Below are 21527 nucleotides of genomic sequence, written 5' to 3'. Positions count from 1 at the left end.
TGCTACCGTTACACCACGAAGGCATGTAAAAAGGAGGGAGAATATACCTGATATTCTCCTCCTTTTAAAGATGACTGCGGATTAGAGGAGCCGGTCGCCAAATCCTGGCGGTGAAGAATTATCATCCACCACCTTTTAGTTCGGACATCATTGTAGGGTCATTAGGATTTTTGAAATAGGAGACATGAAAAATGAGCAATGCTCTTGCCGGGACTCGAACCTGGACCTCTCGATATGCACCGAGTGTGCTACCAAAACCAGACTATAGTGGTTTAAGTGTAGAGTTGAGAAGCATAAGTTTGAAATCGTCGAGTTTCTGAAGAAAAAATAAGAAAATGTTAGAAATAGTGTGTTCTAATTAGATTTTTATTGTTTTTTAGAGTTACCATATTAGTATTAAAAAAAATAAGAATGAACAAAAATTACATATATCACAGGATGTTCCAGAAAGGGAGGAAATAAGAGCTCGAAAGGGAGATATTTTATGAAAATAATTTCTAAGCTACGAGGAAGACTTTTCTATGAATATAAAAGCTGAATTTTACTTCTCAACAAAGTGAAAATAATTTTAATTGATAAAATGTACATTATGATTGGTTGGTAAGTCAAATACAGAAAGTTACACTTTCACCTGGAAAAACTAGAAAAATTCCTTCACACTCTCATTACTATTACCACATATTTTCTGGACTACTTCGAAAACATATTTTGCAAAAGCAGAAAAAATCGTATGATCATTAAATAAAATTCATTAGGTGAGTGAGAAATAATAAAATAAGATAATCAAGAAAACAAATTTAGATTAGCTTAAATTTTGAACAAATCTCTATTGATTTCAAGAGTGGTTTGCATAAATCCCTCTTCCTCTGGAAGGGAGGAAAAAAAAAAAAAAACCTTTGCCCTTGAAGAAGAGGAACGGAATTCAGTCGCTCTTGAAAGCGATAACAATTTTACACTACGTCAGTGTAAGACACGGATTCTCAAACAGGCGGCAATTTAACCTAGGTGTGAATTTCATACTTTCAGGGGGTGATTGAATTGTATTTTATTAACCAGTTAAGTATTTAGTTTTGATATACTGTAGAGACATTAGGTATTTTTTGAAGCAGAAGACTTGAAAAATGAGCAACGCCTTCGCCGGGAATCGAAGCACGGACCTCTGGAATACGCGCCCAGCATGCAGACCACTACACCACGAAGGTACGCTAAGAAGGCGGGAGAAATACCTTATAATACTACTTTTACTACTAGAAATTCAACTACTTTAATTCAGTTTTTTGTATTTATCAACATTTACTGTACTTTTCGTGTTTAATTTACGACACACATTAAAAAGTAATCTAAATTTAAATAAATGTACATGTATTTTTCGAGTTTTGGAAAGGAAGAAGGAGGAATAATCGTTTAGCAATGACAAAAGAGGGCATGGGGAGACAATGGTTAAGAAACCTTAGTATAAGAGTCTTTTTTTTCTCCTCATTTCTTCCCATTCTTTTTAATGTCTAAATTCCCTTCTATATTTAGATTGGTTTGCTTTTCTTCCACATAATTTATATACATTTCTAAAATTTATACATACATACGAATTTAGCTAATCAGAAAGGTGCGAGCATAATATGGAAATGAAGGAAGGGCGCGATTCGCGACTCTTTACCTCAAGGCCAAAAACACCGAACAGCTGAGCTCTCAACCTTGAGGTGAAGCTCGCGCTTCCGCTTTATTTATTTCGTTAACGAAGTTGCAGTGCGTGATTCTATAAAAATATGCCTAGGTATGATAAATTTAAAACTGCGTCTACTATACTACGCTTGAGTATTGTACGATATTTTGTTCAAAAAATGAGAGAGCTATGAAAAAATAAAAACTGGTAATTTTACACAGTGCATATGCGAATACCATGATTGCATTATACACACGTTCCATGTATTCATATATAAAAGATTCATATATTTATATATAATATAATTATTGTATTTACATGCAATTATTGTTCATACTAATTATATGTAGTTATTGTATGCTGTAACTTACTGCATACATGATTGCTTTACAACTCTGAAAAATGCTTGATTATATGTACTAGCATTTTACCAGTTACACATATGTTCTAATATTTGGCATTTTCTTATGTTTACAATGACCCAGTCAGAGAAAAAAAACGCACATGGTAGTAAACTACTGTTAGGAATTTTGTACATATATAACTAATATAAGTGAAATTATATGTGAAACTGTTGTATTTTTTTCTGTATAATGTAACATGATAATCTAAAGAGACGATGCTCTGCCGAAACAATAAGAATACAGGGACAAGTCTATTTGACATTTGGTAAATGCTTATCTCGCTAAATTGGAGAGATATACCAAAGCTGGCGATGGTTTTGGCGAGTAATTTCTGTCACCATATTTGGCGAGAAATCACGGAAAGTCGCAAAAACTATTTGGCAATATTTTGGCCTGGTCCCTGTATTACCGTAATAGGTATTGTAATTGCACAACTGTAACTGATTTCATATGTAACTGTAACCGTATTCGCCCCTCATATGACTAATTTAGTAATTTAAAGTAATTTAGAGAAGAAGAGAATATTAGAAATATCTCGCTTAAGAACTCTAGTGAACACGGTGTACATGTTCACCGTATTTTTTAAGCATTTTCGTAAATATGTAAGTAAACTTCACTTATTGAACAAATAATTAATATAATAATAAATTAATTTCTTTTATTAAGGAAAGTTAAGCATAGTTTACTATTACTCTAATGTTATTAGTCCAAAGGGGCTTTATCCCTGAAGGACTATTGTTTTCGCTTTGCGATTTTGCGTTGGTTTATTATAAATGTCCGTTTCACTTTTCAACTTGTTGCCACCAAATTATAGAGTCCTGCATTATATTTGAAGAAATTAAATAATAAAAAATATGCAATATGTATGTATATTTCTCGCATTGTGATAAAACAACGGTACCTAGAGCCATCGAATTTTGAATGATGTAATCCGACTGCGAATATGGGCATCTCGAAGCCCAAATTTGGAATTTGGAATTTGCTTTATTACCGATTTCATATTTTGTAAATCTTTAACGAATTTTTGATTAACAAACTCAAGGATTTTAAATCGAGCAATGGAAACGTTGTACAGAAAAACATTTTTATCTCCAATGCGTGAGTTTCTGTATCGGAAATTCTAAAGGGGGGATATGCTCAATTTAAAACTATTTTGTGATATTGCTCTTGAACTGAATTTTATGGTTTAAGTGCGAAGGACGTGATACTTGATAAATAAAGGTAACAGACAAAATGTTAAAAAAACGCTCCTTTGGACGTAATTTAGAATCTGTAACCTTTCAGATTTTTATTTTATTTTCAATTTAATTTAAACAATATTATGACGAAACTGACAAGTTTATAAAAGAAGATATGGGAAAAAAAAACTGAGACTTCATTGGCAAGTTTGAAACATCTTCAGAATTTTTATTCCAAATGTTTCATTAAAGTATCACAAGCAATACCTAAATCCTTAAAAACTGCTAAACTTTACTAAAAATTGAATTTCCAGTGTCTTTATATAATTTTTTACAATAGATAATGGAGATTATAATATATCATCTTCAAACGCATACCTAGACAGAAAAAAATATTAGAGCTTGCTCTTTACGAATTCTTGGCCTGTAGATACCTCTGTTAATAAATTGAACAAATTAAAACAAATATTGTAAGCATTAAATAGTAAGAATAAATAAGCCAAAACAAAGACAAAACTAAAATTGCATTAGGAACTATTGAAATCTTTAAAGTTTTATTTATACTAAGTTGTGCTTCATTTGGGAAATAGATAAAAGGAAAATATCTGTCCCATAAATAATATCCTATAATACTCTAACAACATGTAATGAAATAAATGTATGCCGATAGTAAACCACTGTAAATAGTTTATATGATGAAAAACTGAAATTAGGTTTACAAACTGAGCCAACGATTTCACTTCCTTTTACCAGGAAAGTATTCAAACCACAAAAATGATTTTACAGTCTTTTATTAAAATTCTCGATTTCAAAAGAATGCATAGAAACGCATTCTGAGCTTTAAGAAAGAAGGCGTGGTCGTTTGGCTGCCATTAAGTCACAAAGTACAGGTTTCTCTGATTTGAGACAGAATAACAAAAAATAAAAATTAAGCAAAATACAGACACTAAATTAGTAACTGAAACAAAACACTATCTTTTGTTGGAAGTGAAGTTACTTAACGACTTTTTGCACTCATTAAGAGAAAAAAAAATTATAAGCATATTTTTGTTATTACGTTAAGCAGTCGTGGTAGGAATAAATCAGCGTAAGAGTTTCGCAATCTCTGCTAGCTAAGCACAGACACAATACAATTAAAATAATGTCATATGTAGTTATAGAAATTTATTCTGAAGAAAGTGTAAGAATAGTGAAAGGAAAGGAAAGGTATGATTATCTATCTGTCAAACTTTGTTGAAAGCATCATCAAAGTTCTCTGACTCAACAAAAGCCGGCCGGGAACTTTTAGTTTCCATTTACAAATAATGCAATAGAATACAGTCAAAAGTCGTTAATCCGGACTCGTCGGGACTTCGGTGATTCCAGATTATCGATTTTTCCGGATTATAGACTATCAGTTTAAATCTGGTAAGATGGCATGCAGGAATTATAAAATTAAAAATATGAAACCGTAATTTATGAAATAAAGAACAATTATGATCTAAAGGGTATTTAATTTTCAAAAAAAAAAAAAAAAAGCTTAATATTTATTTGTTTACTTTATTAAACATTTCTTTCAATGTAAGTTGTTTAAGTTGCTTCGTTTTATGTGATAATACTTTCTCTTTAATTCTATAAACAGACATAATTTCTTCTTCAGTTACAAAGTTCCGCTGTTCAAGTCCTATAATTGCTGTGTCGAGAATACCGACTAATTTGTCAATCGAAATTTTTTCGTTTTCAATAACCTCTTCACTATCGGAAGCGAATTATAATGACGAGGAATTTGATTTAAATCATATCAAAGACGGAGTACATCGAGATGAAATACTACATTTAGTAAGGAATTATAAGCCAAATAAAATAACAACATCTGCCCTGAAGATAAGGATAGTGCTGACAGATCAACTTCCAATTCATTGCGCGCCGCTGCGTTTCCTCCCCCCCCCCGGCCGCAGAGCAGCGTGAAATTGATAAACAGGTTTCGGAATGGTTAGAGAAACAAAGGATATGCCTTTATCCATTTTTTGCAGCAATTCCACTTTTTGTTTAATGGACTTCGAAACATACTTTCGCTTTGTAGATCCTTTACATATTAGTAAATATATATCGGAAATTCTATTTGACATAATCGAAAGTTCAAGCTTACTTTTATAAAATTGCTCTAACAGTCTGCCAAAAATAATAAGCCAAATCCAATTCGAAGATTAAAGAACAACGCAATCTGCAACATTAACTGATTAACTGTATTAGATAATCTTAGCTTAGCTTATACCGTCCGTTATACATTAAACGCGCATGCGTAAACGTATTATGCGCATGCGCACACGCATATTCGCAACCCTAGAGGTCTTACGCGCATGCGTCAACGCAGCGCATGCGCATAAATTTTGTAGTTTTTAGGTCCGGATTATATATTATTCCGGATTATGGGTTTCCGAATTAACGACTTTTGACTGTATATAAATTTTCTTCAATGTTTTCATTTCGAAGAAAGAATTTGAATGAAATATTTATCAAATTTCATAAGAAGCTGGCAAAAAAAGCACTTAATCTAGCTCTTTCTAAACTGTTGTGTAATATCCTAATTCAATTAGAGTTCCTTAGGAGCTAGAATATTGAAGAACTGAGTAGCGAATATTAGCTGAGTTCTTGTAAGTAACAAGTTCCAAGGAAGGGTTTAATTCCAACTCAAGATAAATGAACAGATGGTCCCTTCTCAGGCTTACAATAAGCCTCCACGTATGACAGAAAAAAAAGAAAACTTATCTAATACTAAACTGACCAGCAGAGTTGGTCCTTATTTAAGATCACCGCCGGATACTAGAAGGCACGTAACAGTGTCGCCGTAAAACAGTAAGCTCAGACTAGCAGCAACAAAATAGCCAAAAGGAAGAACACGCTCTTCTATTGAAGTGACCCAGAATTCAGCTTAAATAGTCGTTTCTACCTCATTTACACAAATCGAAATCCTGAAAACCCATTCCGGCAGGGAAACTTAGGTGGGAAACTAGTAGGTAAAGGCTAGTAGGCTTGTTCCAAAATAAAACTAACTGTTAGGAAAATAAAGTAAACCCTACAGTTATTACAGTTACTAAAATGGTAATTGCCGCCCAGTCGGTATAGTGGTCAGGGAAGCTGACTGCGATGCAGAAGGGCCTGGTTTCGAATCCCGGGAAAGGCATGGCTGTAACTGTCCGTCCCTTCATAGGAAAGGCGATGGTGGCCCACCTATTAGGTGCCTTCATAATAAAGAGACCACCACATCCGGCCTTGTATAGATTAAGGGACGAGGTTACATTTGTAATGGTTCACAATCTGCCATTGGAAAAAAAAAATGGTAATTTTAGTAACACCAAATATACTTCACTAAGAACAAAACTCAGGCTTTCCACTTTTCACTGACCTTGCTCACAGTTATCTAATTAAATTCTTTTGCAATAAATCTGCTTTCGTAATAAAATAATTGATTTTGTAAAAAAATATTTTTTTTTTGTAATAAAATGTAATAAAATTTTCGAGCATTAAATTTTCTTTCAAAATAAACATATCAGCTGATGAGCACCTCGAGCAGTTGCTTAGAACCATTTGAATTACCCTCACTTTTCTCCACTAAACTGACAATCAATGTGTTTTCACGGACAGTTAAGCAGTCCTTGTAGGAATAAATCAGTGTATGATTCTTTCTTTAAATGCTAGTTTTGAGTTAAATTGCAGTTTTGCAGAATCCTTATGAAAACTTCAACATCGTTTTAATATTACTCAAATCGTTTTTGAATCTTTAAGTTTAAACTTTGGAAAGAAGATTGCGTTTTAGTCTAGTTTTCGAGGTCCAGGCAAACGAAACTAGAAACTGAAAGTTGTAAGGATTTATTTATTTTTATCTAACCAATTATCTTATGTTAACTATCTTTACTATCATTCTCGAATTTCTGTTTTCCTGCCAGAATGCAAATTTTTGTTCCTGCATACTCAAATGAAGTAGAAAAAGGTGTAGAGTTGTAGAGACATTAGGATATTTTTGGAAGCAGAAAGATGAAAAATTGACACCGCCTCCGCCGGGAATCGAACCACGGACTCTGCAATACCGGCCCAGCGTGCAGAACCACTACACTACGAAGGCACGCCAGGAAAGCGGGAGAAATACCTTATATACTCCCCTTTTTAAAGGGCGACTGGGGTTTTTAGGGGACCCAATCGCCAAATAATAGGTGTGGAAAATCCTCAACCAACACCCTTTTAGTTCGAACGCCACTGTAGAGATATTAGGTATAATTTTGGCAGCAGGAAAGAGGAAAAATTGGCAACGCCTTTGCCGGGAATCGAACCACGGACCTCTGGAATATCGGTCCAGCGTGCAGAACCACTACACCACGAAGGCACGCTAGGAATACGGGATAAATACCTTATAGAGTCATTAGGTTATTTTGATGCTGGGGACGTGAAAAATGATCAATGCCCTCGCCGGCACTCGAACCTGGATCTCGCAAATACTCGTCGATATGTGCTAACCGTTACACCAAGATGCCATGCTGGACGGAGGGAGAAAATACCATATAGAGATAGCATTTAAATGAAGGCTTTTAGATTGTTTAATCAGAGCGTTTTCCGCCTGAAGTTCAGGTTACTAGCTGAATCTCTTAGATAGCAGTCTGTCTACTCCGTTGCGGTGTTCCTGCCATTAATGCTTGTCACGAAGGAATAGGTTTTGAACCAACTTGCGGATATTTTATTCTGTTACCTTTTGTAGACTTCCGACTTAGTTCAGTTTTCAAACTTAATTCATTACCATCAGTTACGCCATAAGTGCTGGCAGGTTTTGTAAGCACAAGAAGTGCCTTCTGTTAAATTATTGAGTTTTAATAAAAGTGTCTTTTGCACCCTTCTTACGTTGTTTGTTTATTGGACATAATGATAAGGTTCAGTCTGAGTCTCGAAATGAGTTTAAGCTTCCAAAGAAGGTGAGACTCTACAAAGTAATAAATTATTTCTATCTTTGAAGACCAATCTGAGGTTTGTTATTTTAAGCACCCTATGCGAAATGAATGCACAGTTTTTCAAGCAGAACTTCTCGGTATTTAGCTTGCCATCAAGTGGATCAAGGATAATGGAACTGCATCCTCAAAGTACCTTATATGATCAGATTCTCTTGCTTTTCTTCACCTTTTGAACGAACAGTATTACCAACAGCGACAAATCGGTAATCGGAACTCTTTTAACTGCCCGTTCTCATAATTCACAAGTGCACATCAGTACCGCCACTGAGGGAGGGGTTTCAATAACGGACCAATGAGCTTCAATTACTCATGCGATGCTTAATTTTTGAAACTGTGGATGCGCATGTTGTTGTTTACGTTTTGTTTCACAGTTATATATATGGGATATAAATACTGCAACCAAAATCTCGTACTGCTTTCGTTTTATAAGTTTATTTAATCATCAACATTTCGCTTTCGTGAAACTTATCACGCGCTAATGTTCGTGGCATATTATTGCTCTTTATATCGAGAAAATGATTCAAGATGCAATTAGCCTCGAATATTATTCGTTTACCTGTGGTTTAAGAGAACTCAAGTGTAAATATTTGTATTGATCTGAGAATATCTGGAAGTATTACAATGAATCTAATATTTCCTTATCTCAAAGCTGGCATTTCTTTGCTTTTGAAAGTTTAAGGTTCAAAATTGTGAATGATCTGTTAACATTAAAAGTTTCTACGAAAAGATTAAAAATATTCGTTGTGAATAAAATACATCCATTAGGTCTGCACAGTATTTCTTGAGCAACATTTAAGAGTGAACAGTTATTAATGTGAAATTTAACTCTGTAGGAATGCAAATCAGGAAGATTCACTTTGAATAAAACTGTGCATTGGCTATTATTATAAAACATATTTTTCATATCGACTGCAATAAAAATTGCTAAGACCTTCTATAATTTACATATATTACTATGCTTGTATTTGATCTAGCTTCGCAATGAAAATTTTCACAAGAAATCCACAATGTATTAATTATTTCTTACAGAAAATTGCGTGACAAACCATTTATAAGCATCTTGCTTAAAGCGCGGCAAAGGTCATATAAAATACCAGAAATGTTACTAGAAGCCCATTGGTCCATTCTAGAAGCCACTCCCTCGGTGGCTATACAGATGTGCATTTGTGAAATATGCAGCCCGTTCGCTTAGAAGTAAGGGAACTAATATCCGTTTTGCTTATGTGCTTGGTCATTATGGATTCTACGGAAATGAAAGAGCTGATGTCTTAATAATAATAATAAAGAAGCTTTAAATTTACCCATAGGTATCAATATTAGTATTCTAAAGAACTATAGGGAGTCCTTTCATTATAATAAGCTTTTAGCTAAGTGGAATGAGGAATATATTTCATCTCGTAAGGCTGAGGGTACTAAAACGTTCTATCTTTCTATTTACTATAGACTGAATTCCGAGTCTTTCCTCTTTATTAATTTTAAAGTAATTCAGTTTTCATCCGGTTGCGGTAAATTTGCAAGTTACCTGTTTCGTTTCAATGTAAGATCAAATAATTTATGTGTGTGTTCAAGAAAAGTACCTCAAGATGTAGAGCATTTAATTTTTTCCTGCCCTACCTTCGATGGCCTTGCAGATTGATTATAAAATGTTTGACGAGACTTGGCCAGTGAACTTATATGTTTTTGTGAATTCCAGACTGTTGTTCTCTATTTTAGTTCCCTTTATTTATGTATGTATTATTTAATGCTTTAGAGAACTTAACTTTCGTATGCCCTGAGTTGTACATTTGTGGTGGACGGGGAGATTATAATTGTCAAAAAAATTATAAAAATTAATAAAAATATAAGTTGTAATAAAAAAATCTGAACGATTTGAGATTTTAAATTACGTCCAAAGGGGCGTTTTTTAACGTTTTGTGTGTTACATTTAGTTATTAAATATCATGTTCTTCGCACATAAACCATAAAACTCAGTTCAAGAGCAATATTTCAAAAGATTTTTAAATGAGCATATCTTTAGAATTTCCGATACACGATTCCGCGCGCTGGAGATAAAAACGTTCTCTTCCCCGTAGAGTGTTGTCATTGCTCGCTTTTAAATCGTTGAATTTCTTATTCAAAAACTCATAAATGCTTTACAAAATATGAAATAGATGATAAAACAAATTTCAGATTCCAAATTTGAGCTTACAGATTACCCATATTCGGGTGGAAACGTAATTTATTCAAAGTTGGATGGCTGTAGGTACCGCTGTTTTATCACAATGCGAGAAACATACTTACATTTATGCAGATTCTTCATTATTTAATTTCTTTAAATATAATACAGGGCGATAATATTTGGTGGCAACAGTTTGAAAAGTGAATCGAACATTTACAGTGAACCAACGCAAAATGGCAAAACGAAAATAATAGTCTTTCAGGGCAAATTGCCCCTTTGGACTAAAAAGCAGCACAGAATCTCAAAACTGCTTCAAGCTTCCAAAACAGATGGTTAGTAATAGTTAGATTTTGCTAATTAAGTATTCTTCATAATTAATTTGAATAACTCAATCAGCTTTTCTTTCAACGTCATTATACTGGTCCATTTCAGTAAAAAATCAGTTTTCAATAATTTACGTTTTTATGCTTTATATTTCAGACACGTCAATTTTTAGGATTGTTTACTTCTCTCTTTCTTTTCTCCGGAAAGTGTCGACGAACTATTCGGGCTGGGTGCCACCACGCAAATATCCAAAAGATGTTATGTAGGCCGCCATGAGAGGGGGGATGAAGAGTTACCATCCCAAAAGTTTTCTTTGGTTAGAAGAGAAAGTTCAAGTCTCCTACGAATTTATAAAAATCGTTAAAGCAAACGAGCTTCAATTACAAGTAGGTGTAGAAAGGAAAAGGAAGAATTCTAAGAAGTATGAGATCATTGCCTACACTTTTGTGCTGATAAACTGAGTTAAAATTTAATGAAATTAATGGAACTTGTGATTCAAATAATTTTTAGGTGGATTATATTTACAACAAGCTTATCTTGTTTCCACCAAATTATCAGCTGTTTTTTGCAAAGTTAATCGGATTCAGGCAGTTACAGAAGGAAATCCTTAAACATTTCTGGGTACGATTAAGTAAGATGTGGTATGTATATCGAGCTGTGAAGAGGCAAAAAGATCTGAATGTAATTTTTTTTATGTCTGCGAAGTTGAAAAAACTTTTAAATAATTTCTGAAAACGACAGCGTTAGTGAACTCTGACCTTATAAACTAAAGAATTTCTATATATTCTATTTTAGACTTATGAGAACATTCTTAAGTACTATTAAGGAAGTTGTGCCCGGTATATCGAGTTGCTAAGAGGCAAAAAGATCTTAATGCAATTTTTTTTTATATCTGTGAAGTTAAAAGGAATTTTTAATTTCTGAAAACGCCATCGCTAGTGAACTCGAACGTTATAAATTAAAGATTTTCTAAATATTCGATTTTAGACTTACGAGAACTTGTCTAGGTATGATTTAGGAAGCTGCGGTATGTATATCGGGCTTCGAAGAGGCAAAAGGATCTTAATATAAATTTTATTATGTCTGAGAAGTTGAAAGGAATTTTGAATAACTTCCGAAAACGACAGCGCTAGTGAACTCCAACCATATAAACTAAAGATTTTCTATCTATTCATTTTGAGACTTACGATACTTTATTAAATTATTTACTTTATTAAACGATTATGTTGTACGTTAATTATTTAGCTTGCTTAAGTTTTCAATAGAAAATCCGATTTTTAATACTAAATTATAATTTTTGTATTAAAGCATATTAGCACTTGGTAATGTCATTTGTTTCTTCTAGATGAATTGAGTTACTGATCAGTATATTAAACAGCATATTGAAAGCAAATGATTTTATGCAATTTTGAAAAGAAATGGAATGTTGTTTTACTTTACTCCTAATGTGAAATTACAGATTATTATTACATTTAGTTTATCTTTCAACTTCATGTAAAGGAAACACTAAGTTTTAAAGTTAATATTAATGTTTATAAAGTTAAAAACATTAAATATAATAACGCAATTTATTACTGATGAAGAAAGAAAACTTGCTTGGCTTTAGCTTTTAATCAGGATTATCAGGAAATTAGGAAAATGTTCCAACTTTGACCTTGTTCAGTTTATGAACAAGTTGCCATTTAGGCCAAATTTCAATGCATTAAGGGAAGGAAAACATGATTTAAATTTGGTATTTGCCTGTATAGACCTAATTCCTTACTGTATCAAGGCTGAAACAGATTTTAGGCATTATCTACACAAAACAAACACATAAATAAACATTTTATACCATACTGAGACGTTGTTGGATAATATTGATATGGCGTTTACATTTTCCGTTCTTTAAACGAGATTTTGCTGCTCAATACACTGAAATAGGGTATTCTACTGCTTAAAATTTGAGGAAATTATTCTTAAAAAGGCCTTTTTGGATCGAATCACTTAAATACGTTGTATCACTTTCCAAATTGTTGCCACCAAATATTATCGCTCTGTATTATACAGTACAAAGTCCATAATCCGGACTCATCGGGACTTCGGCGATTCCGGATTAGGGTTTTTTCCGGATTATCAATTTAAATCTGGTAAGATGGCATGCAGAAATTATACAATTAAAAATATGAAATCGTAATTTGTAAAATAAAGAATAATTATGATCTAAAGGCTATCAAAATTTAGAAAAAAAAAAAAAAAAGCTTAATATTTATTTGTTTACTTTATTAAATATTTCTTTCAATGTAAGTTGTTTAAGATGCTTCAACAAAAAATTCAAAAAGTTCCTTTTTCTTTTTTCTTGTGTCATATATAGTGGACTCTCCAATGCCATAATTCTCGCATAATTTTGAGACGGATAGGCCTTTATCCATTTTTTGCAGCAATTCCACTTTTTGTTTAATGGACATCGAAACATGCTTTCGCTTTGTAGATCCTTTGGCAGTTCCAGACTTGGAAACTCTTTTTGACATAATCGAAAGTTCAAGCTTAATTTTTATAAAATTGTTCTAACAGCCTGCAAAAAATAATAAGCCGGACCCAATTAGAAAATTAAGGAACAACGCAATCTGCAACATTAACTGAAATGCCTTAGATAATTTTGGCCTAGCTTATACTGTCCGTTATACATTAAACGAGCATGCGTAAACGCATGCTCATAAAGTTTGTAGCTTTGAGTTTCAGATTATAGATCATTCCGGATTATAGACTTCCGGATTACAGACTTTGTACTGTATTTAAAGAAATTAACTAATGAAGAATCTGCATGAATGTATGTATGTTTCTCACAATATGAAAAAACTAAGGAACCTAGAGACTTCAAATTTTTAATAACGTAGTCCTCTACCTAAATATGGATATCTGGAAATCAGAAATTTGAATTTCGAAAAATGGTTTTATTATGTATTTCCCATTTCGCAAAACTTTAACGAATTTTTGATTAGCATACTCAACGACTTCAAAACGAGCAGTGAATAAAATATTTTTATCTTCAGCACGCGAAACTGTCTATTGAAAATTTTAGATAGTTGCTTTTAAATATTTTGCTATTTTGCTCTTCAAATGAATTTTATATAGCATAAGAACCAAGAACGTGATATTTAACAAATAAAAGTAAATTAACAAAATGTTAATAATAAAGAGAAAAAAAGTTGTAAAATCATCTTAGTAAGAAAACTGAACATTGATACGATAAACTGAGAAAATACTGAAAAAACACAAAAACATATGCCAACACTTAACGGTGCATCAGGAATTCTAAACGTATACTATTATGCTGCTGTAAAAATTTTTGTAATTTTGCTATTGAATTTTATATAGTGCAAGTGCGAAAGAAATAATGCTTAATAATAAAGCTAGAAAGAGAAAAAAATGGTTAGTGATAAGCTTTATAAAGAAGTAAACAGTTGCATAATTACTAATACGTTTGCCATTGTAGAGACATTAGGTATTTTTTTGGAAGCAAGAAAACTGAAAAATGAGAAACCTCTTCACCAAAAATCGAACCACGGACCTCTGGAATACGCGCTCAGCGTGCAGACCACTACACATCGAAGGCAAGCTAAGAAGGCGGGAGAAATACCCTATATATTACTCTTTTTAAAGGGCGACTGGGGTTTAGGGGACCCTATCGCCAAATCCTAGTGTGGAGAATCATCATTTACCACCTTTTAGTTCGGGCGCCACTGTAGAGACATTAGGTATTTTTTTGGAAGCAGGAGAAGTGAAAAATGAGCAATGCCTTCGCCGGGAATCGGAGCACGGACCTCTGGAATACGCGCCCAGCGTGCTGACCACTACACTACGAAAAGGCATGCTAAAGAAATACCTTATACCATTCTATCATCGAATTTCCATTACGGGAATAAACTCAGCTGCCAGCATTCGATGTAAAATTTCGTGACTAAAGAATCTCCTTAGTTTGAAAATAGTGTGCCTTTTTTCACTATTTACCTTACTAAGTAATTCGTCATCCACCACCTTTTATAGTTCCTGCTCCACTGTAGAGACATTAGGTATTTTTTGAAAGCAGGAGAGATGAAAAATGAGCAATGCTGTCGCCGGAACTCGAATCACGGACTTCTCGCCGAGCGTGCTGACCGCTACACCACAAAGCCAGGAGAAATAACTTTAAAATATTCTGGAAAATGAAAATACTACAGTTTTACGTAGAATAATCAGTGTATGTATCATTCTAGCTGCAATAGTAAACTAAAACTTTTGCATGAATTTTCAGGTAATTCTATGAGACATTAAGCCTAAAAGTGAATAAAATTTGATGTTATAAGAATGGTTATCAGCCCCTTAGCTTAGGTAACATATAATTTTCGCAGAATCTCTGAATGAGAGAAAATAAAGTAACAAATGTGAAATATTCTTATGAGATTGCGACCTCCAAAACTGAAATGTACACAATCGCACGGACAGGCGAAACAAGACACTTTTCCACAAATCAACAACTATGCCCTCAAGGCCGTCTCCTACCATTTTCTGAAGTGACAACAATCTCGGAAAGAAATGATTTAACCGGCCGACTTCATTTCCATCTTTCTGCAAAGGAAGGATGACAACCTATTCCAAAAACTTCAAGGACAAGTACCTCGGCCAACTCCCATGCATCGCAGTCCTACATTGAACGCCTCTTTCTTTAACGGAGGCCGTCGTTGCCCAACCCTTTGCGACCCACAGGTATGCGTGGGAAGCTCTTTGCGCAGATGAGACACATGCAAAAAGAATTTTGATGAATATATTGCTAAATTCTACAGCCGTTTAAGTTTGAAGTATGAAAGCCAACGAGAAGATGCAGAACATTCCTTTTTGTTGAATTTCACACTTTATATGCTGTTAACGTCTAAGAAAACTGAGTAAGGTAAACAGTGAGAAAAAGGCATACTATTTTCAGACTAAAGGAAATTCTGAAGTCACGAAATTTTACCTCGAATGCTGGCAGCTGATTTATTCCCGTGATGGAATTTGACGATAGGATGGTATAAGGTATTTCTCCCGCCTTTAGCTTGCCTTCGTAGTGTAGTGGTCAGCACGCTGGGCGCGTATTCCAGAGGTCCGTGGTCCAATTCTCGGCGAAGGCATTGCTCATTGTCCACTTCTTCTGCTTCCAAAAAAATAACCAATGTCTCTACAGTGGCGCCCGAACTTTGCCTTTCTGTGAGCTTTTCTTCTGAATATTTTTATTTACATATGTACGAGTACTGTTAACTATATCTAACTATGCTTGTAACTGTAGACTGTTGGAAAATTGCGAGTGATATTATAATGCTAGCGAGCAAGCCCGCCAGATGAGCGAGCTGCTGCCAAAGCAATATTTATAAGTTCTATGTACTGTAAATCTGGAAAAAAAAAAAAAAAAAAAAAAAAAAAAAAAGAATTCTAAATTTAATGTAATGTACACAAAGTTGCTATCTGCGGTCAAAGCAAAATTTATAAGTTATATGTACACCTGAAAAAAAGATGCACAAAAACATTTCAATATGAATCAGTTCATTCTCTTTCCAAGCAAAAACCAATTCGCAAGTAGATTTTTGTTGCCAAAGCAGAAAACGAAAACTTTGTACACTTCAGGTTATGTATGACGCCATGATTTAAATTTAATATAATATGACAATTTTTTCTCAATATCAATAAAAGAATTTGCATGGCACTAATATATCGTGTCAATTATCCTAACCTGAAACAAAAAAGTTGGCAACAGCAGCTATTTATTTAAAAGTGTGACATCAATGAAAAATTTTGGGCATACAGTTATAGGGTATTTCATCCTCCTTCGTAGCATGCCTTCGTGGTGTAGCACGCTCAACGCCTATTCAAGAGGTCTGTGGTTCGGATCCCGGCGTGGGCACTGCTCATTTTTCATCTCTCCTGCTTCAAAATTACTTAATGTCTCTACAGGTTAACTTCTATGGTTTTGAGAACTTATACATCACTTTGCTTCGTAATGAAATTTACAGCAGTTTAATTGAGCTATCAACTATTTCCCAACATTAAAGACTTAACTGCTTTCTTCAAATGGGATTCTTATCTTGTATATACACTTTTTCACAATTTTATTAAATATCAAAATAAAATGTTTCTGCAAATTAACGGTATTTCTAAAGTTATTAACTATTCAGCTATCATCTCTAACATGTTCCTCTTCGTTAGGGAATACAATTTCATTAACAATTATCATAAACTAGAACTTTTCAAATTTACCTGCATGTATATAGATGATATCATTGCCGTTAATAATTTGAATGAAATTGAAAAACAAGATATTTATCCTAAATGCTTTCAACTCATAAAACTAAAAAAGATTACACCGAAGAAGATTATTATTAACAAATTACATTCCAATATCTCCAAAATAATTATTGGATTCTTTTTGTTTGATTGATAACTATTATCAATGAAACAGAAGACTCAAAAATATTTATAAAAACAGCAATGATTTTACAAAAGAGCTTAAGTTATTAATTAAAAATGCTAAAAGATAATAAAATTCCACATAGTTTCATAAAAAAAAACTAGCTAAACAATAACTGTTTAATATAAAAATTATTTTCACCACCAAACTGCACGTTTTCATGATAGGCTACACCTAAATCATTGTGGCGGTATAGTTTGATGTCCTTAACTCAGTTGAATTAAGCATTCTTGTCAGCATTCTAATTAGTTTTAATTTAGATTAGACTGTCTAATAATTATACTTTTCTTTTCTTAAAAAATGGATCTACTTCAACGTCCAAGTCTCAAGAGAGCCCTCTTAAGTGAGCTCTATATTCCGTACAATTTGACAACTGTTTTCGTTCTCTTTATTTTTTTCACTTTTAGATTTCTTATAATTTGTAGCATTTTTGCTGAATTCTTCATGTGTATTCTCTACGATTGCTCCCAGATTCACTCACGTTTTATTAGAAACTGCCCTAGCTTCATCCCACTTTTAAGTTTCTTGTAATTTCTAGATTTTTTTCTGAATTCTTCATTTGCATCCGCTAAGATTGCTAACAGATTTGCTCACGTTTTATGAAACTGCCATAACTTCATCCCACTTTTTAATACAACGCGCTTCTTTTCATCATTTCAAATATTTTTAAGCTTCTTCGAACTTATTTATTTATTCAAAAATGTTTTTGCGCTAAAAACACTACAACTTTTTCAAGCACTGAATTAAAAAAAATTAATTATTTAGCAACTAAAGCACTACAACTTTTTACATTCGTTGGACTGTAGCAAACTAAAATTTTATTCGAATTTAATTTTTTGGTGGGTAAATTTGGAGACCAATTTTGGTTTTATAATCCAGGTAATTCGGTGCTTTTTACGTTTACGAATTACTCATTTTTACTACACCATATTTAATGTTACATTAGAAGTCTTTCCTAATTACTTATTATTATTACTAATTAGTTTAAAACTTGTAGTTAATCTTATTTCATTACTTAGCAGATGCTAGCATAACAACAGTCATTTGCTAGTGGACATGTCAAATTTTATATTTTTTTCATTTAAAAAAATTTTTATACATCCTTTTAAATTATACACATAAGTGCAATTGAACGCACCTGGCGATTTATTTATTAAGTAAAAACTAAACAGGGATATAGAGAATTTAGATTTTAATTTTGAAATCATAGCTCAGGAGCTCTTTTTGTCAGAAACTCTAAGAATCCAATTTTGAATTTTTCGTTTTCTTTTCTTTCTTTCTTTTTTGAAGTAATTCAGATACTATATTTCAATTTATACAGCTTTATATAATTATTAATATAAATTTCCCATTTCATGGAGCCAAAATTATTTTATACACTTTCTAGATTAGTGTGAAGGTCGATTTATCCAGTGTCTTGGATCAATAAAGTGGCTTAAAAATTACACTCACATTTTACGCTGCAAGTTTTTATCAACTGGTCCAGCCAACTATTGGTTCTTCAGTAAGCAGCAAAATACATGACCCTAGCCTCAGGTTCACAATTTTATTATTGTAACCGCAAAATATATTTGCTTTTACTCTTGAATTTATATGCTTCGTTTTCCAAAAAGCAGATTATGGCTTCAGCGAATTCTGAAAATCTAATTAGTATTATTTCTTAAAAGAGCTGCTGGAAAGAAGGAAAATAATAATAAAAAATATACTGGTGTTTGAAGAAGTCCCATGAATGGAACAATCCCTCAAACCTGTTAAGGAATTTATATTATTAAGTGTTGTTAATCTTAGTGTTTTCTCTCTTTATCACGTTTTATGTAAACTGTTTTCCAATTTAAACTTTCGCATGTACCTTATATTTAACTACATGTAGCTCTTAGCCCAAACGGCCTTACCCCCAGAAGGGCTATTAATTTCGTTTTGGCATTTTGTGTCGAAAAATTTAAAAGTCTGAGTCACTTTTCAAATTGTTCCTATCAGATATTACCCCCCTGTATAACATTTAACGAAATTAAATAATCAAGAATTAAATAATTAAATAATAAATTCTGCATGCATGTATGTATGTTTCTCGCATTACGATAAAACAACGCTACCTAGAGGCATCCAATTTTGATTAACGTACGTTTCCACACGAATATGGGCATCTGTAAGCTCAAATTTGGAATCTGAAATTTGTTTTATCTATTTTATATTTTGTAAAGCATTTATGAGTTTTTGGTTAAGAAACTCAACGATTTCAAAACGAGCAATGAGAACACTTTAGGGAAAAAAATATTTTTAAACCAGCGCGCGAGACTGCGTATAGGAAATTCTTAAGATATGCTCTTTTAAAATTATTTTGAGATATTGCTGTTGAATTGAATTTTATGGAATATTTAATAAATAAAGGTAACACCCTTTTGGGCGTAATATAAAATCTGAAAGCTTTCAGATTTTTTTTCGGTCAATTTATTAAAAGCTTTAAGTTTTTTATAATGTTTTGTTCAAGTTTTGATTGGTTTAAAACAGAGTCTAGTTCTCGCATTAGTCAAAAACGAGTAGCCGTAAAACGTTAAAACTTTGTATACGGGACTGCTATAACATGTAATTGTGAAACCACCCTTTTCGTCGTAATCGGCCGCACCAAATGTTCTGTCACCCAGCTTTGTGTGCTCAGTTTTTTTCTCTGTTTGCCCTCAGCAAATGTTAAAGCAAGTGAAAGCAAATCATAAAAGTTAAGCTTTTATTATTTTTAGCTAAACCTTAGTTTTAATAACTGCATGTACGTACTACCTATTGATTATAGCATGAATATTTACATTATTAATTTGAAACATTACGTGTAAATGGAACGTGTAAGTAACGGAGAGATGGTGTTGACAATGATAAGTAGCTGCTGATCTCCAGTGATTGCTTTATCACAACTGTTTTGTCATTTCATTCAATTGAACTGAAAATTAACACACACACGTGCACATGCACACGTACACACACACGCACGAGCATATGCAAGATATAAAATATGAAAGAAAATTACTAACAAATTACTAACTTAATTTGGTAAGAGACCTTTTAATTCCTCATTTGAATTTGGCTACGTCCCCTTCAAAGAATCAGTACTACGTCACTTACATCATTATTTCATCTGCAGTAATCCACAATGCTTGTCCATTCACTCAAAACTGAATCAAAAGACACTAATTTATAAATACCTCAGCTCAGATATATCAGAATATAATCAGAATTGCAAAATACCACTTAAATATCTTTGATTTCAAGGAAAGTGAGCAGAGAAAAGCTATCTAGATCTATTTCCAATATATAATCTTTTTAAACACTTAGTTTAAAAAATTATACCTCAATTCAAGAAGTGTTTTTAAATGTGGAAAAATTGCGAAGATATTCGTTTCAAATAATTAAACGTTTCGCGAAATTATTTAAAAATTTTTGAACAAAAATCGCATTATAATACCCTCACGTTTCAAAGTTTGTAACAGAAAAATGTAAATGAGAGGCATATAAAAATATTTCTTTTCAGCACTTACAGAGAAACTCTGAAAGCTGCACTATGAAATGCATGTCTTATTTACCTGTAAAAACTTCTAAATTAGCTTATCGTCAAATATTGATATCTAAAGGGAAACACTAAATCATAGAATTTTATGTATGAAATATGAGAAAGCAATTTTTTCTTATCCTTTACTTGATGCTTTCAAAATAAGCCAAAAGTTAAAAAGAAAATTCTTAAAAAATTAATTGAATCAAACAACGACAAGTTATAATTTTTTCGTCTTTCTATTTCTCTCTTTGTTGAAATGCTTCATTTTTATTTCTTTTAAAATGCTTCCTTTTCAATTATTTGTACGAAGTAAAGGTAGTATTGTAATCGCGAAAAATTTAGGGTATCAAATTTCAACGAAAGTATCCATTTTGACTTCTCTCGAATCATTTTGAACGATACTTTTGCGTGACATCTGTGCGTTCGGACAGAATAAAGAGCTCTTTTTTACAAAACGGATTGTAAAATGGATTCATAATTTTTTTTTTTTTTTTTTTTTTTGCAATGTCTATACGTACGTACGTATGTATCTCGTATAAGTCAAAAACAAGTAGCCGTAGAACGTTAAAAATTTGTATACGGCACTGCTATAATATGTAATTCTGAAACACCCTTTTCGTCGTAATCGGCCGCACCAAATGTTCTGTCACCCAGCTTGGTGTGCTCAGTTTTTAATTCTTATATGTTGGTAAATTTCACATTTTTTTTCTTTAAATGGAATTGAATTATGTTGTTCCTATGTTCCGGTTAAAGGTATTATGCCTTTAGTAAATCTGCATACAATAGTTTTAGACTTATCAACAATTTAAATTTAAAAAAAAATAAATTAAAATTT

At 32.8% G+C, this 21527-nt stretch overlaps 1 protein-coding gene and 1 non-coding gene across 3 annotated transcripts in view; both read right to left on the bottom strand.

The window, feature by feature from the left end:
• LOC118203526 (uncharacterized) overlaps nucleotides 1-21527 on the bottom strand; it is a 294354-nt gene that overhangs the window by 100597 nt on the left and 172230 nt on the right. The gene's annotated exons all lie outside the window — the stretch shown is intronic.
• TRNAI-GAU (transfer RNA isoleucine (anticodon GAU)) lies at nucleotides 7529-7602 on the bottom strand. The gene has a single exon. It is a non-coding gene; the product is annotated as a tRNA-Ile (tRNA).

This window comes from Stegodyphus dumicola, chromosome 9, assembly GCF_044657685.1.
Source record: "Stegodyphus dumicola isolate Sdum_Otavi_A_Nest chromosome 9, ASM4465768v1".
Taxonomy (NCBI): Eukaryota; Metazoa; Arthropoda; class Arachnida; order Araneae; family Eresidae; genus Stegodyphus; species Stegodyphus dumicola.
This window is presented reverse-complemented; position numbering and strand designations above follow the sequence as displayed.